This window comes from Anas platyrhynchos, chromosome 3 (assembly GCF_047663525.1).
Source record: "Anas platyrhynchos isolate ZD024472 breed Pekin duck chromosome 3, IASCAAS_PekinDuck_T2T, whole genome shotgun sequence".
Classification (NCBI taxonomy): domain Eukaryota; kingdom Metazoa; phylum Chordata; class Aves; order Anseriformes; family Anatidae; genus Anas; species Anas platyrhynchos.
Window position 1 is genome coordinate 12,733,802 of NC_092589.1, and position 15,626 is coordinate 12,749,427.

The following is a 15,626-nucleotide window of genomic DNA, read 5'->3' on the forward strand; positions in this document are numbered from 1 at the left end:
AGCAGTGCATTTGCTATCTCCAGGCATGCAGTAGAGGACTTATCTCAGCACCTCACAAACTCTTGCTCTTAGAGCTGCTTTTCTCCTGGCGTGTAAGTCTCCAAAGGGAGGATAATCTGAGGTCTCACAAGCAATGCATGCAACTGAAGAGCTTGTTCACCCCTCAGACAAGGAGGCAAGCAGGGAAGACGCTATCTACACTCCAAAACTGCTGGGGACAGGACAGAGGAACAGTGGTCTTAAACTAGACATTAAAAACCTTCTAATGGTATTGAGAACTAGAGTAGAACAGACTGACTGGGGATCTCATTTTCATTTCATCCTATGTTTCTTGCACACGTGCACGCTTCCTTGATTCTCTTATTCTCATTAACCTTTTGGCCATGGCAAGGTAGCTGCTTTCTACAAGCTCTCTCCCAGTTTGAGAGGTGGATATGAGTTCCAGATGCTTTCTGGACCTTTTGAAGCTTTCTTGCAATCTCTGCCACCTTCTAGTCCTTGAGCGTTTCAGTTCATCGGACTTCTTACACTTAAAAAATTAGAGAGAAAGACTTTTAGGAGAGACTGGCCAAAATCACAATGCTGACATGAAAATTACAGACATCCTTCCCAGCACCTACAAAACCTCTAGGATGCTTGAAGTTACAACCAAACAGATGGCTTTGATGGATATAAGATGCAGACCTAAACACAAGCAGAAGCGTCTGGCTCAGGATTGTGATTTACTGGGTCTGTAGATTTGAATAATCAGCAGGAATTTTCTTCCCCCTTCCCCATGTTAACAACTTACTGCAGACTACCTTTCTTCAGAATTGCAAGTTATTTTCAAATTATCATACAATTGACTTTAAGACTATTTACTGGTGCTTTTAATTAAAATATAATACATAGGAAATTATATCACTGTCAAAACCTAAAAGTACATTGTTGTTTTTTTAAAAAACCAGCAGATACTTATAGAGTACAGTAATTGTCTTAATGAAGCTTAATTACATCCTTACAAGAAGACAATTTAAAGAGTGACCTATTTTCTTCTGTAGATTTACATATTACAGCAAGCAAGTAGAGGTGTCATTGGTACCTGAAGAAAATACTTTAAACATTCAAACAACTGATGGAATAGGTACATTTAACAGAGGTTGCTTTAATATCTTGATGAGTTTTAACCTGCAAACTGTTCTGCCAGAGTAGTGCTCTATGATGATAACAAGTCCTAACGCAGCCCCAGAAATCGCCTGAATCATGCCAAAATCTCACTACCCGAGAGATCAACAGGCTGCTCAGGAAGACAAGGCAACACGACCGTAACCATCAGTACACCACGAGGTATTGCTCATTTTTCCAAGGAGCTTTGGGGTCAGGCAAAGTTATATTTAAGAAGCCCACCAGAAGAGTGTGCTGCTCACAGAGCATTTGCATCCCACATCAAATGAAATTGCTCAGGGAGGTTTACCATAGCCTGACACAGCAGGGGAATAACCTCATTTGGCCAAAATCTGGATTCGACCTGGCTCTTGGAAGAAGCAGAGTAAGACTTGCAGGAAATACTGAGCATCCTTTATGCACTGGAAAGGAGGAGCTATGTTTCTTCCTGTCCCTTTCTAGGGAGAAAATGCATACAAACAAAAGAACTGAGGCTGCTGCTCGAGTCTTTGAGCTGATGGCTGGACCAAGGTCTATATTCTGTCTAGATGCAGAAAATGGCTTTCTAGACTGACAACTGATTAGTATACAAGCATGATTATATGCAAATCCCCAATTTCTATTGACTTAATTGTGATCTGATGTAACATGTATAATTAACACATGCATTTAAAATAAATGTATATTTAATTAACATGCATATTTATAAAATGAATATTTATATTTAGCATATAATTTTGGGTGAATTTAGGTGGCACAAAATTGAGGGGTTATCATTACTGATGAGAGCTAGTCACAGCAAAACAGCTTTCACACCTCAGGCTCTCCCAGCGGATTTCAGTCCCAATTTATCTCACCTCTGGCAGGTCAGCCTTGGGCCTTCCTCCACGAAGCCAAGACTGCAAGTCACACCACACAGATGCAAGTCAGGTAAACATCTTCATTAAGGGCTGGGGGTGGAAAGTCGCTCAAATTGTAGCCTGAACTGAAAACCACGACTGCGTGACAAGCTGAGTACAAGTGAATGCAGAGGCAAAGGTCAGGAAGAAGTTCAGCATCAGGCTGCCCAAATTTGTTTTGTATTTTTGTAATGGATACAAACCGCAGAAGCAAGTCAGAGAGATTTATTCCCATAAAATTCTCAGCTGCAAAGCAGGAAGCGTAAAGCTTCTTCACATCCTTTATGTTCTTTAGGTGGAACAGAGGTAGGAGGGATTAGACCAAATTTATCAATAGATGAGGCACTGATTTCATAGCAACGCAAAGGCAAGATGCCTTGGATGATACAGAAGGACTAATCAGTGCAACAAACTGCAACACCAAGCAAGAAATGCTAATTCCAGGAGTCCACCTAAGCAGCCTTGCATATTGCTGTTCTCAGACCGCTGGGTTTCACAGGTCATTGTATTCATCACAAAGGCCATGAGTGCAAGGCAGTAAAGGCACAGGATAAAAACATTGAGGATGACTACTTTGGTAACGGACTTCTCTGGTGCAAGCAAACAAGGTTAACATTCCCCAGTGCAGCCCAGGGAATAAGCACCCTCAAAAAGTGACAGCAAACGTCACTGCCTTAAATAAAAATAAGAAAGCAAACCACGCTCCAGTGACTACTTTTCGTATCATCTGTTCTCTCCCCGAGGGAGAAATGCTGAACACGTTGCTTAATGCTCATCTTGGAGGTGCTAGTTGTGCTGCTGATGAGCATCAGATGAAAAATCATGTGAAAACGTGAAACCCAAGCCAGGAATTCAGTCATGGACTTAAGCAGCATCATACTGAGGCAGGGCTTACACGAAGCCACCATTTATCTCCTACCTTGCAAAGTCAATGCTTGTAAAAAGACAAATACTAAATACCCAGTTTCCTTGGAGGGGAAAATAAAAAAGGAAGAAGGTAATAGAACTTCCCCAACTGAACAGCTACTCTTTCCTCCCCAGGGAGAAAGGAATACAATCCCCTTGTCACTTCCCAGGGCTTACTAAAGGAGACAGCCCAGGGAAGGCAGAAATCTTGGCCACTGTTACAAGGTTAACCATACCTGAGGCTGCTCCACTTCTACACCCTGACGGAGGATACGTTCACTGCAAAGGCCTAGAACACAACCAAGCAGTTCATTCTTGTTACTCCAGCAGTATTTTGATTAAACATCAGAGTCTAAAGAGAAACTCCTTCTTGATATATTTAAAAATCAAGTTCAACGCAGTTCTTGCACAGCTGATGCAATCACATCAGCCAGTCCAAAGCATGCCATCAAAAGGGGACATTGTTCCTGGAAACGCACCCTGCCTTCCAGCACCACGCGACAGCAAGGATTTCACATCTAAACTTCGCCCTGTGAACACAGGGTTTGGCAGTGATGCATTTAGACAAAAATCAGAACTTACAAGGGGAAAAAAGGGATTAATCAAAGCACGCGTTGCTTCATTAGTGTGACGTGATCCTTCTTCTATCGCACCAGATCTATCAAGTCGCAGATTTTGCGGTTAATCATTTGGATTGCACATCTCCAGGAAGCCAAGGAATCAATTTACAGTTGCCTTCGTCCATTTCTTCTTCTGCACCGCTCCCTGCACTTTTCTGATGTGGTTTTATTGCCTGTCCCCTCAGACAGATCTCTTCCCCGCTGCTGTGAGTCTTCCATTCTGCAGCCTCTGCTCCCCGGAATGGCTTTCATTTCTCTCCCTGAATGCTCAAGTTTGCCTTCTATTCTTTTCCTCTTTGCCTGTGTCTCTTAACTCAAAGCAATACAGAAGAACAGATCCGAGATTTCACAACTGTCAGGATGCCTCTGATAGGAGACCGCGCACACAAAACAAGTCTGCATTGTACTAAGGAAGGAAGGCCCACAAAATGCTGTTAGTATTTCTGTTGGTATCAACAGGTGAATTTAAAGCCTGGTAACGTACAGGGCAATATCATTCCATCATCGCCACGGTTAGTAAGAGAAATTGAACTTGAGTGCTTCAGAAATGAGCATTTTTGCTGGCCTAGACACAATTTCAAATCATGGTCAAATCTATTTTCATGATCAAAGATTTCCTAAATGTTCCAATTTATGTGCTCATTTATTGCATACATTTCCAATTCACATGTTTATTTTTAATATACATTCTTCTCAAACAGCCAGTTGTTTAAAAAACTTTGATCTATCTCCCATCACAGCAGCAAAGAGCATGCCAAATATCATACAGACAACTAGAGTTGCTTCAGAGCAAATTCTGGATGAATAAGGAAAAACAATAGTGTGCAATTGTCCTCATGGTGAAGAGGGAAATAGGTGACTCCCTTGGATAGATGGTCAAGTCTCAATTTGACAGGGCCTTGGAAAACCTAAGCTAAGGCTCTCCTTTCCACAGGAGTTCAGAGCAGGCTGATGTTATCCAGCTTCGCACTATCACTCACGCCTCTGTACAGCCCAGCCGCCCCCTACTTCAGGGCACACTGCAATGGTCTTCAACCACCTGTTTTCACAAAATTATTTTTGAAGAACCATCCGGGAGAGGAAGAAACACAACAAATACACTAAAGCTGGATGTCTCCCCAACAAGGACATTTTCTGTCTCGTATAACACTTATAAAATTGCTGCATTTACAGGAAACCACTGTATACACGCACCCCAGAAGGGCCAGAGAACACCTATAAACACTTCGAAGGATCATAGCAAGACACATCAAGGTGGTGGGATCTACCAAAGAGACACTCCCAAGATGGCTGGAGATGTGTTTTTTGTGTCCCAAGATGGCTGGAGATGTGTTTTTTGTGTTTCAGGCCCCAGAGAACATCTGTTGATCCAGCAGAACGCTTCCTTTGGTATTTCAGATGGGTTACATGGGCGCTAGAAGAGTCGTTCCTCAAAAGCAGCACTATATGCTCACGCAAAATCACAGATCGTGAATTTCCACACTTTATTTTCTAATAATGAGTTCTTCCCGTTCTTTTCCTTCCCCAAAAAGTCTTACCACCAGTGACCTCAGGGTATTGAATTTCATTGGATGTATCTAACATTGTAGTCACAAAACTCCATTTTACCTTAAATTAGCTGGAACCTTTCCCAATATCTGGTATTGCCTGGAAAAACACTTGAGTTTACTGATGTCCCAGTACAATTGCCTCTGCTCAGGCAAGAGTTCTCATGGCATACGCTACCACTAACACTATTCATCTGTGCTTGGATCGCTTTTGGGAGGTTTGTACAGAGATTACCAGATTTTTCTGCAGTTCGGCAATTTCTGAGTGTAGAAAATATTTATACACAAGGGGTGAATAAGTGAAACTATATAACATAATAATTAGTTATCTTGATTGGAGAACAGGGTTATAAACAAAGGGAAGGAGGGCTGGTAGAGAAAGATCCATTTGATTTCAGATACACCACAGCACTCAGTGCTAGCATCTGTGTCAATACCCTGTGAACCGTTTTCCCCTCTCCCTTCTTTGCTGGTATCGCTGCTGATGACGAATATAGCAAGAACCTTTCCTCATTTATTGCTTGCAAGAAGAAACAGACAAGACAAGTGACCCGACAATGATTGAGAAGGCCCATCTAATTAGACAAGACAGGAGACAGATGTTCGTGGGTATTCCTTTAGTGAGGAAGTCACAGCTACGGAGGAGGAGAGTGAAAATGCAGACCAACACTTGCTAATGCAATTGCCTAACAGCCTGAAGAAGGGCTTAGGAAGCTAAGTTACTTGTGCAGTGCTCAGGAGAGCACAGGCACAGCAATCTCCCACTGAAATTCTTTGGTCTGCATGCTTCAGAATACTTACCCACTACACAAAGCACCAGGATTTGATAGGAACAGACACAAGCATGCCTCTAGTGCAAGAAAATTAAAAACACCATTACAGCTGCAAAGAAAAAAAAAACACAGCCTTTTGTAAAGCTTGTGTTTACAGAATGTTTCTTACCATATGATTTCTGCTGTAAACACATTTGCTAACAGCACAAGCAGAATGCCACTGCTGCACCCTAAACCCAGCCAGCCCACCAGCAGTCTGCAGCATAAGAGGTGACAAAGAGCACCTGAGTTTGTCAGATCTGCCCTGGACATCCCAGGGGGTAATGTGAGACTTCTTAGCTCCAGACACATGTTTACATGTATGTTAAGTGTCAGAAAAAAAGTCTAGATTCAGACCAAACGGTATGAAGTATAAAAAACTCTTCCGTAATAAAGTGGCAGCAGAAAAAGGCATTAATAATTGAAAAGGAGATGCATAACTATGACCTGATCTTGCAACACTTAGCACAGGCCATAACACTGATTTGGACACTAAAACCAGTGTGCACTACACCACAGGGTTTGTTTTTTCTTTAATACATCTATGAATTTTTATTTGTTCTCACTCTTTACTGTTGGCCCTATTTTCTGTTGCTGTTACTTACTGTGCGGAGAAACCAAGTCTGTATGAGAAGAGAAGGGCAATCATTGCACTTGCTGTGTATGTTCTGGGTCCTTTAAACTGTAGTGGAAACATTTACTCCTAATACAAATTGTTAATATACAGAAACATCCTCTAATTTCAAAAAAACATATTGTTAATAATTAAACTTAAGACTAGTTTAGGTTTTGTTGTTGTTTAAGGAGACTAAACAAAAAGCATCATCAATTATTGCTACCTGGAGTGAAACAACAGGGCAAACCTACCATGTATCTGTTAGCTGGATCTGTTCCAGGATGCACTTCTGGCAAGGCTCCTTCTGGCCAACTTAAAGCTGCCTGACTTTACCTATCTGGATGGGTTTTCACACACTGCTGAGAAATAGCACGGGCTGCAGAGAGAGCAGCACCTTTGGCTTTTATCTGTGTTCCAGCCCTGTAGCCAGGTCTGATTAATCAGCAAGAGCTCTACAGGGAATATGGACAAGCAATAACGAGCACATGCTCTCCAGGGACGGCATTAACAGCAGCAAGACTGTACCAACCGTAAAAAACACCATAGCAAACTTGGCAGAGCACCACCTCCCTGTCTGCAGGTTCGTCTCAAACTGAAGCACCCTCAAAAGGCCACGCACTGCTGGGCTGGGGGCCCTCACCTCAAGTCCGTACGAGTTATGAATAATGTTCTTCTGAGCAGTGCCTGAGCTGACCGTGCTTGTTTAACAAAATCCACACTTAAAAAATTCTGCAACTCACATTTAAGAAGTCTTCAGTAGAACAGAAGCCTGGTTCCTCCAAGAAAGGTGGGAAGTAGCCTGCAGTCTAGTTTGAAGAAGCAGAGCGATTTTCATTATGATTATGAATATTTGGCAATTGGCCCTTTGGTGTGACCATTTTGGAATTTCAATCCGGAATTAACAGGGTACCACTTTGGACAGGGCTGGCAGGAGTCAGCCCACGGAAAGGTTGGAAGAGACATTGTACTATGTGCACAGACACGGTGAAATCTCAGCCTTGCAGAAATCAGCAGGCAAAACTCCCACTGACTGCACCGAAACTAGAACATCATCCAGCTTCCATTTTGCAAAGGTTTATCACATGGGTAATTTTCTACTGATTTTTTTTTTCCTGCCAAAGCTTATAGATGACCTTTCTACACCAAACTGTAAATTTCCAGATCAGAATTATTCCTGTTTATCTAGTAAGAGCTACCGTATTTTAGCAAGAGGGAACTCACTAAGAGAAACACCTGTCTCAGGCTTCACTCTGCTTCATGAAACCCAGCCAAAAATTGTACCTCAATTTTTTTTCCCCCCTTTTTGCCTTAAACACGTTAAAATACTAAGAACTCATGGTGATTCTCTATTGCTCACACCGTAAACATGGTGCTCTTCTGCTAGCTGCATCTAATTTATAAGAACTGCTATAAAAGAACTTGGCACATGCTCATCTTTAAAATCCTTAATGTTCACTGCAAGTTTTTATTATTTTTAAAAAAAACTTCTAAAATTATTTTGCATCCCCAATCAAAATTTTAAACTCCATTAAATGAAAACTAAACCCTCAAGAAGATCCACCAAAGCTCAGTCAAACACTAGAAAGTATTTCCCCAGACTGTGATTCTTTTTATCCATCCAACTCTTGTATCTTTTGGCTTCCTTGACCCCATGCTTCCCTTTTCTGGCACAGAGCTCCATGGCTAAGGTGGTTTCAGTCCTCTAAAGCCAGGGGGCTGGGGTGTCCCTGTGCACAACCCGAGCAATTTAGGAGCTGTGCTCAGCAGAAGCTACACCGCACAAGGCTGGAATTCATTCAGACACTAAGCACGCATGGACCATTTTCTCCAACGATATGACTTGTCTATCCTTATTGCTCTGCATCCAAAATTTCTGCTTGATTTTTTTTCCCGGAGAAAATGATGCCACAACACAGTTCCAATCGATACTTGACATAGTATCGGATTCCTTGCAGTAAAAAGTACCGGCTTAACATCTCGGCCATGCTTTCTCCAAGAAGCCTATGGTAGCACGCCTTGCCTCAGCAAACCATCAATTTAAATGATTGGGAAAAAAACAACACATAATAAGTGACAGATTTTTCAAATCAGATAAAGATGGGAACCAGATTATCTGTCTGTGGGTGATAGATTGCAGCAATAATAAATTCACTTTAAGACACTGGATCAATTTTTAATCAAGCCAAGAATTATTATTGCAGAAAGATAAAATGACCCATGAGGAGATGCCTTAATTTTCCACCAATCAAATTATAGCCTTTCTAAATAAGATGTAATGAGATCCATGGAATATCCAGGTTACACAGCCTACCTAATTACCCATGTTCCCTGTCATGTTGTGATATAGTAGTAGTAAACTGACCTCTGAATTTACCAAGATGAAAAGGTAATTAGTTTTTTCACAAGGCTGTAGTGAAAACAACAGCAATGACACGTCACCTCCTTCCACCAAGTCACAATCTCGGAGGTGTTTGTTCTTAAAATATACAGGATGTGACCTACTGGGTAATAAACTACAGTCATTACGTGAAGCATGCATGTGACAGAAAAACAACCACCATCTCCACGTTGAGAATACAAGGGCTGAAGGTAGAGCAAATCAACCCATATTCCACACAAAACTATCAGCACGTTACCACAGAGGGGCTCATGAGATGGTGGAGTGTCTTCTAATTAAAGAATTCACAAGGCCATATATAAAGGGAGCTTTCCTGAGCCACAGGCCCCAGAAGAATAATTTTCTTTCCTATTGTCCTTCACCACACAGGCATTTTTTTTTATTTTTTGCAACTTGCAGAATGATGCCCTCAGAAAAGCATTCCTGAAAGCACACCAAGGTCAAACTTGGAAATTATCATCAAGAGCTGGTAATTATTTCAGATAGATCACAGTTCTGTGCATACTGAATGAGACTATCATCCCTTCACCCCGGTTTTTGGAGCTACATGAACTGCATTGGCAACAAGCTTCAGTGATACCTTTGCCAAAACTATTAGTGAAAACCATGAGTGCATTTTCTCTAGCCACCTTAGAAAGCAGGAAATCCCCAAGATGATTTGTCCCTGTCTGTGCACCCTTTTCTTTGGGCTCTCCTGCAGCTTAGAGATACAATGACAGACGTAATTGGCTCATGCAAAGAAAGCCATCATCAAATTAATGAACTACAACAATTCATTCCATCTGCTGCCTCTTTCTTGCTAATTTATTAATAACAATTACACAAAAAATGGCATGGATTATAAATTTCAATTTCTCCTCTTTACCTGAAAATTTAGTCTATGAGAGTCTTAAAAATGATCTCATATTATACCAAATAGATTTATGGCTTATTACTAGTAATGTGGCAGTACCCAATTGACCATAAAAGCTAACTATTTAAAAGTAACTTAAATTACCCCTTCTGAGCAAATTGGATATTTGGTTTACATAGCTTGCACTGCTTTTATGACAAGAGCCCCCCTTTGGTCACCAGCCCATCACATTGCTCTGCTTGGGTCTCCTTCAGCCCGTGACAGACAAGACGTAGTGCAACACAGCCGAGCAAGTCCAAAGCCCAACTGCCAGTACACAACTTTCCCTATTTCATCACTTTGTTTTTGCCATTGCAGGGTGTCAGGTGCTGACTTTAACAGGAGTAAGTTACACAAAGACCAAGCGTTGCAGAATGACTCTTTCCTCCCATAAGGAAGCATGCAGGTAGAAGTCAATGAGCAGATGCTGTCACCAGTCAACACTAAGGGACGCGTGAACTGAAAGGAAGCCCATCAAGTGCTGGGCATTCCGCACCTCTGAGCATCCCCGTATGATCCAGAGAATCTCCACTTGGCAATGAACCGTGTGGTGAGAAAAACAACAACAGTCAAGTCCCTGGTCAAGGTGTTGAGACATGAAGAGAAAGCCTGGCTCCACCACATCAGGGGCAGAAAGTCCCACTTCATTCAGCTGATCACTGCTTTCACCAAAGTCTGATGCTCACACCACCAATTGCTAAGCAGTTTTGTTCCTGCATTAAGTTTTTGACTTATTTTTCCAGTACATCTACTACTGTTAGTGCATTTTTATTAATACAGAAAGGTGACAGAGATATCTTCCTTTTTCTGCAAAGAAATAGCTCCATCAACACAATGCATCTGCACAGCAACGTAAACATCTTAGGCAGTAGGCAAATTACGTGGTCCTGACAGTACCAAGAGTTACAGAAGTCAAACTTGAAGGGAGTTGCCCATCCCAAGCCAATTTGCAAACACTATGAAGTTTGTTTTAAGTGGAATCGCTAAGTATTACCTAATTTATGATGAGCTAATGTTCAAATGCCAAAAAACCCTCGACACTTTTTCCCGTAGTATTCACAGATGCTATAAGGAGAAGAAGGAAAAAAAAAAAAAGCTATTACCCGGAAGGAACTCAAAATATCAGAGGGCTATCTCATGAAGATAGCTTGCATCAATGTTCCTATTTAAATGTTTTGATCAAAACACATCAGTAAGTTAAATGCAAAGGCTATATGTTGATTAGAACAAAAGATACATTACATTAAGATTAAAGTCTTGGTATTAAGTAAAGTATCTAAGCACTAATTTCAGTTCTGTAATATTTCCACCAATACTATTATCCCCATTTAATTAGGACATAAAAGTAAGTAAAGTTAATTTAGAAGGAAATTTCAAACAACATTCCCATTTGATTTTCTAGTAAATTAACACTTTAAAACCTCTAATGGGCATCTTCAAAAGAAAATGTTATTAACAAAATATGTGATAATTAACATAATTAAACCTCTCTAAAGTATACATTTTTAACAGCAATTGTTCTGTTAAAAAACATGCAAGAGGAGTGAATCAAAAAATCCCACTCCTCTCATAATGTAGATATGTATTCGATAGCATAAACACCAGGCAATTCCTCATGGATATCCACTAACCTACAAATTGCTAGCATTAACTCATAACAAGATTACTTTTTCTGGAACTAGATTAACTTTTGCACATTCCCTTACCCTCAAAATGAGCTCAGTAAATGGCTACGAGCGCTCCAATATCTCAAATTATGCAGTTAAAGAGGGAGCATATTCTCTGATCTTATCCCAGACTTATTCTAGTCCCCTTTTACTCCCTCAGTTTTCTATCATGCCTTCCAGCACACCAAAAATCACCGGGTATCACACAGTAGACCTCACTGGTAGAAGAGATCAACCCTATTCCAGTCTCTGACTGAAAACATTTTGTGATTTTTCAAGTTAGAACATCAAACTTCACAACACACAAGTACGTTGGTCAGGCTTTATGGACGCACCTCCCACCTGGGGAAACCATCACGCCTTTCAGGGGACAAGCCTGATGACCTTCATGCCTCTTGTGCCCCCAAGAGATTTATGTCCCTGTTAGTTAGGATGAAGTAGCTAAACGTTTTCGTGCTTTATCTGAGTTGCTTAAACGTCTTGAGCCTGCACAGGGAGCTGGATATCTCACGACGGGCCCGTGCTTCCTGCTCCCAATCAGCCCAGGATTACCTCATGAGCAAGGCCTCACGTCCTTTCAGACGGGACGTGGCAGTGTCCTTTCATACGTTAAGCTCAACACCAGGTGCAACAGCACCGCTGATAACAGGGAATAAAGGCAACTTTATTCACATTTGGCTTTCTCCCACATTTCTTGGGAGGGAAAGGAAAAAAGAAAAAAAAAAAAAAGAGAGAGGGAGGAAAATACACACGGATCCCATTTGTGTTTGCCTATTTTACAGACTTTGGTCCAGGGGTGACAGAGTCAGAGCTGAATGATACTTCTTTCCCAATATCTCTACTGAAGGGCAGGGAAGGAAGGAGCTGTAATCTGCCAGAGACAGAGCTCTGGGGAGCACATCCCAGGTCACTACAACATCTGCAGCAGGCCAGGCCTCATCTCCAAAAAGACCAGAACTTCCACCATCACCCCCATTTCCACTTGCTCACAGACTTTGCAAAATGGCAGCCCAACCTGTGCAAGCGGGCAGTGAGGAAGCAAGTCTGTGATCCTGCACGTGCAAGTGAAGAAATACAACTGCCCACAGGCATCCCGCCTCTCTGCCCTTCAGCTCCTCGCAACCCTGCACACTCTTCTCTTCCACAAAAGGGATTCAATCCACAGACGTGGAAGGGCTCAATTACACAACATATTTTTAACGAGTAGGACTACTTAGGCCAACAGAGTACCACACAATTCTGCTTCTCCCTGAGGGACAGGGAGCCATAATCTCAGGTGGATCCAGTGCCCACAATAGCAAGGACCTCACTAGTAAAGGTCCAGCCCCACCATACCTGAGCAAGATGAGCAGGGCAGTCCCAGCATAACAGCCAGAGTCATCCAAGAGCTCACCTCATGGTGGTAAGGCAGGAAGCACAAGTCAGAGCCACGATGAAACCAGGGCAATCAGGTCAGACACAGCCCAGGGATCACTAGGGAGGTCCATGGTGACAGGACAGGCTCAAGTCCAAGCCAGGAAATCAGTCCGTGGGTCAGTATTAATAGCATCCACAGCCTGAAATGGGCATGACTGCAGCTGAGCAACTCTCATACGAGGATTGTGTCCCCAGCACTGAGCTTAAATGATCCACCTGGCCAAGGGGTGTGGGGTGGAAGGCCTCAGCTACGGCTGATTAAGGCCATTAAGGGTACTCAGGGGCCTGGCAACCAAAATGCAGTTCCTGCTGAGACTTTTGTTGACAAGTCTCACATGTAACAATAATGTATTCAGTCCCAGGGCAGGAAGCCGCTTCCCTGCCCCTCTATCTCAAATTCATTTATTCATAGCTCTCAGGTACAGGATTCTGCGTCCTCTTCCTCATTTTACTGTTCAGGAAGAAAGCTCAGTTCAGCTGAACTCCAGAGAAGAAAGATCTCTCATTGACCAGCCTCACAAGGACTCTTGCACAGGACAAACTCATGCAGGCAGCCAAGTGAGCTGCAGAAGGCAGCACTTGATTCAGCAAGGTGCTTGTTAAATGGCACATACCTCACACCTCTTTGGTGAGGGATCCCTGTGAGGGTACTGCAGTGCTCCTGCTGAGCATTGCTTCTGGGAAAGCGGAGGCTAAAGTAGTTCTCACAATCAAGCTGGGAAGGGGAACATGAGAGAGTTAATAAACTTCTTTCTCCCAAAGAAAAAAAAAAAATCATTTGTTGCAAGGACTGGCTGAGTATTTGGGTTGTTATTTTCACTAGAGCTTTGCCAGCCACAGCTAATAGATATTACCACCTGAATCATGCACTGATTTACCAAATAAGTCATGACACTCCAGTATTGTAACCTTATAGTATGGCAAATATTTGCCACCATCTGCAGTAAATTCAAAGCATCTGCTGTAACTTTTTTCTTTTTTTTATGAAAGTAAAATAGCATACCCCACTGTAAATTCTTTTGATATTGTTATTACAATATTCTGCAATAAATAAAACAAATGCACAAATACAACTCAGGTTAACAAAATAAATCAGCAAAGCTTAGCAACTGCTTTAATTATTATTAGAAGCACTTTGGCCTTTTTCTTACCTGTTGCCTTACAGAAATGTTTTATTCACCCTAGACAGCAAAGCTATTCCTGCTCTGTGAATATCTAAATGTAAAAGGTGTTTCGGGGGGTTTTGTTTGGTTGGTTTTTGATAAAAAGCTCAGTTGTTCTTTCAACCTGAGCTGGTTTTTTTTTTTCAAAGTAACTCAGAAATTACTCAACCTCTGTTTTCCCTGAAACCTATGCAGCTTCTACCAGTGCCTGGATAGGTAGAGGCCAGAATGACGTGCTTTATAAAAACTCCAGCTGTGGGTATCAATGCTGTGTTTATCACCAGAGTATCCAAGAAACTATCACTCTTGCGCTAAGCCTAAGAGTTTCTCTCTATCCACCCACTAATGGCAGTTTGGCTGATTGTGGGAAAGCCAGCAAATCTTGCTTTTTTGCTCTGTGGACAGACAAATTCCCGGGCATTTTTATCTCTTGTGGAAGGGGTTCAGTTACAGCCAACTGGCCTTCATCCAGGTACTGATCTTTCCCAGGCAAGGCAAAAAGCTGGAAACAGAGTCAATTGCCTCTGGTATAAAGAGGATGTGCAATGGCGCGTTGCTAGAGTCCCAGTTGTCACACAAACTCCCCCAGCTGTTTAAGAAAGATGCTGAGCAAGATGAGATGAGACAAAACAAAACAAAAAAAAGAGAGAGAGAAACAGGAACAGTGTTGGGAAGATGAACAAAATTGCCCCTTACAACAGCTCAGGAGTGGTTTTTGTTTTTGTCTCATGAAAAGCACTGTCTCAAAACCTTTTTACAATTCTACAGTAAAATTGCAGCTCAAAACCACTGGTGGTGGTAATAACAACAGCTGCCCTAGCCACAGGACCATAAACTTTAGCCTGTATCCACAAAAAGACTAGAGCACTCATCACCATAAAAGTCATCATTTTGATGCCATCATTCCAGAGGTAGGATTCAAGACACCTGCAATAACTAGATGAAGTCAGAGTTAGTTATTTGTTAGCTTTTCAGCTAAAAAAGATAAAAGCACTACACTATTTTCAAAGACTGTGCTACATGGACATGGGAATTTCATCCTTACAGATGGTATTGGAGGACTTGAAGCAGGCATAGGGCCCAGAAAGCACATCCTGTTCTTATTAGAGCCGTTTCAGGGACTAACCTTTTTCATGACTAGTAACCACCTTCCAGTTCCCAGATTAAATGTGTTACATATCTGTTCACCTTCCTTTGGGCTTTTAATTCCATATTTTGAAGTTCTTCCAGGTTTGTTTCATGGTGTTTTGTTTTGGTTTTTGTTTGGTTGGTTTTGGTTTCTCCAGCTCTCACCTCAAACATAGCATTTTCCTACCTTTTACTCACAATTTTAGAAGAATTTGATTCCCTTTCAGCCTGGCTTGCACTAGGCTAAATAAACTATACTCCCACAGGAGATAAACTCTGAGTATCTTAGGAACCCTTCTCCAAATTCATCTTCTTGAGTACAGTTAGCTAGAATTAGCACGTGGGGTAATCTAAAGAGGGAAGATCTCCTTTCACATCTGAGAACACCATTTACAGAGATACTTCACATTTCTCAATCA

The 15,626-nt window shown here is 41.8% G+C and overlaps 1 long non-coding RNA gene across 4 annotated transcripts in view; it reads right to left on the reverse strand.

Annotated features, from left to right (window-relative positions):
* Positions 1 to 14,168, reverse strand: part of LOC106016655 (uncharacterized) — a 273,558-nt gene extending 259,390 nt beyond the window's left edge. For all 4 annotated transcript variants that reach the window (XR_011807999.1, XR_003496081.3, XR_002401411.4 and 1 more), the window contains exons 1-2: positions 14,068 to 14,168; positions 12,894 to 13,631 (exon numbers count right to left, since the gene is read on the reverse strand). This is a non-coding gene — a long non-coding RNA (uncharacterized lncRNA). The remainder of the gene's footprint in view (positions 1 to 12,893; positions 13,632 to 14,067) is intronic.
* Positions 14,169 to 15,626: the final 1,458 nt, after the last annotated feature.